The following is a 2,500-nucleotide window of genomic DNA, read 5'->3' as shown; positions in this document are numbered from 1 at the left end:
TGTCTCTATCTCCGTCTGTCTCTGTCTCTGTCTCTGTCTGTCTGTCTCTGTCTCTGTCTCTGTCTCTGTCTCTGTCTCTGTCTCTGTCTCTGTCTCTGTCTCCGTCTCTGTCTCTGTCTCTGTCTCTCTCTCTGTCTCTGTCTCTCTCTTTGTCTCTGTCTCTGTCTCTGTCTCTCTCTCCGTGTCTCTCTCTGTCTCCGTCTCCGTCTCTGTCTCTGTCTCTGTCTCTGTCTCTGTCTCTGTCTCTGTCTCTGTCTCTGCCTCTGTCTCTGTCTCTGTCTCTGTCTCTGTCTCTGTCTCTGCCTCTGTCTCTGTCTCTGTCTGTCTCTGTCTCTGTCTCCCTCTGTCCCTGTCTCTGTCTGTCTCTGTATATCTCTGTCAGTCTCTGTCTCTGTCTCTGTCTCTGTCTCTGTCTCTGTCTCTCTCTCTGTCTCCGTCTCTGTCTCTGTCTCTGCCTCTGTCTCTGTCTCTGTCTCTGTCTCTGTCTCTGTCTCTGTCTCTCTCTCTCTCTCTCGCTGTCTGCGTCTCTGTCTCTGTCTCTGTCTCTGTTTCCGACTCTGTCTCTATCTCCGTCTGTCTCCGTCTCTGTCTCTGTCTCTGTCCCTGTCTGTCTCTGTCTCTGTCTCTCTCTGTCCCGGTCTCTGTCTGTCTCTGTATATCTCTGTCAGTCTCTGTCTCTGTCTCTGTCTCTGTCTCTGTCTCTGTCTCCCTCTCTGTCTCCGTCTCTGTCTCTGTCTCTGTCTCTGTCTCTGTCTCTGTCTCTGTCTCTGTCTCTGTCTTTGTCTCTGTCTCTGTATCTGTCTCTGACTCTGTCTCTGTCTCCGTCTCTGTCTCTGGCTCTGTCTCTGTCTCTGTCTCTGTCTCTGTCTCTGTCTCTGTCTCTGTCTCTGTCTCTGTCTCTGTCTCTGTCTCTGTCTCTGTCTCTGTCTCTGTCTCTGTCTCTGTCTCTGTCTCTGTCTGTCTCTGTCTCTGTCCCTGTCTCTGTCTCTGTCTCTGTCACTGTCTCTGTCTCTGTCTGTCTCCGTCTCTGTCTGTCTCTGTCTCTGTCTGTCTCTGTCTGTCTCTGTCTGTCTCTGTCTGTCCCTGCCTCTGTCTGTCTCTGTCTCTGTCTCTGTCTCTGTCTCTGTCTCTGTCTCTGTCTCTGTCTCTGTCTCTGTCTCTGTCTCTGTCTCTGTCTCTGTCTCTGTCTCTGTCTCTGTCTCTGTCTCTGTCTATATCTCCGTCTGTTTCTGTCTCTGTCTCTGTCTCTGTCTCTGTCTCTGTCTGTCTCTGTCTCTGTATCTGTCTCTGTCTGTCTCTGTCGCTGTCTCTGTCTCTGTCTCCGTCTCTGACTCCGTCTCTGACTCTGTCTCTGTCTCTGTCTCTGTCTCTGTCTCTGTCTCTGTCTCTGTCTCTGACACTGTCTCTGTCTCTGTCTCTGTCTCTATCCCTGTCTCTATCCCTGTCTCTGTCTCTGTCTCTGTCTCTGTCTCAGTCTCTGTCTCTGTCTCTGTCTCTGTCTCTGTCTCTATCTCCGTCTGTCTCTGTCTCTGTCTCTGTCTCTGTCTCTGTCTCTGTCTCTGTCTCTGTCTCCGTCTCTCTCTCTGTCTCCGTCTCCGCCTCTGTCTCTGTCTTTGTCTCTGTCTCTGTCTCTGTCTCTCCCTCTCTCTCTGTCTCCGTCTCTGTCTCTGTCTCTGTCTCTGTCTCCGACTCTGTCTCTATCTCCGTCTGTCTCTGTCTCTGTCTCTGTCTGTCTGTCTCTGTCTCTGTCTCTGTCTCTGTCTCTGTCTCTGTCTCTGTCTCTGTCTCTGTCTCTGTCTCTGTCTCTGTCTCTGTCTCTGTCTCTGTCTCTGTCTCAGTCTCCGTCTCTGTCCGTGTCTCTGTCTCTGTCTCTCTCTCTGTCTCTGTCTCTCTCTTTGTCTCTGTCTCTGTCTCAGTCTCTCTCTCCGTCTCTCTCTCTGTCTCCGTCTCCGTCTCTGTCTCTGTCTCCGTCTCTGTCTCTGTCTCCGTCTCTGTCTCTGTCTTTGTCTCGGTCTCTGTCTCTGTCTCTGTCTCTCTCTCCGTCTCTCTCTCTGTCTCCGTCTCTGTCTCTGTCTCTGTCTCTGTCTCTGTCTCTGTCTCTGTCTCTGTCTCAGTCTCTGTCTCTGTCTCTGTCCCTGTCTCTGTCTCTGTCTGTGTCTCTGTCTCTGTCTCTGTCTCTGTCTCCGACTCTGTCTCTATCTCCGTCTGTCTCTGTCTCTGTCTGTGTCTCTGTCTCTGTCTCTGTCTCTGTCTCTGTCTCTCTCTCTCTCTCTCGCTGTCTGCGTCTCTGTCTCTGTCTCTGTCTCTGTTTCCGACTCTGTCTCTATCTCCGTCTGTCTCCGTCTCTGTCTCTGTCTCTGTCCCTGTCTGTCTCTGTCTCTGTCTCTCTCTGTCCCGGTCTCTGTCTGTCTCTGTATATCTCTGTCAGTCTCTGTCTCTGTCTCTGTCTCTGTCTCTGTCTCTGTCTCCCTCTCTGTCTCCGTCTCTGTCTCTGTCTCTG

This window comes from Megachile rotundata, chromosome 8, assembly GCF_050947335.1.
Source record: "Megachile rotundata isolate GNS110a chromosome 8, iyMegRotu1, whole genome shotgun sequence".
Taxonomy (NCBI): domain Eukaryota; kingdom Metazoa; phylum Arthropoda; class Insecta; order Hymenoptera; family Megachilidae; genus Megachile; species Megachile rotundata.
This window is presented reverse-complemented; position numbering follows the sequence as displayed.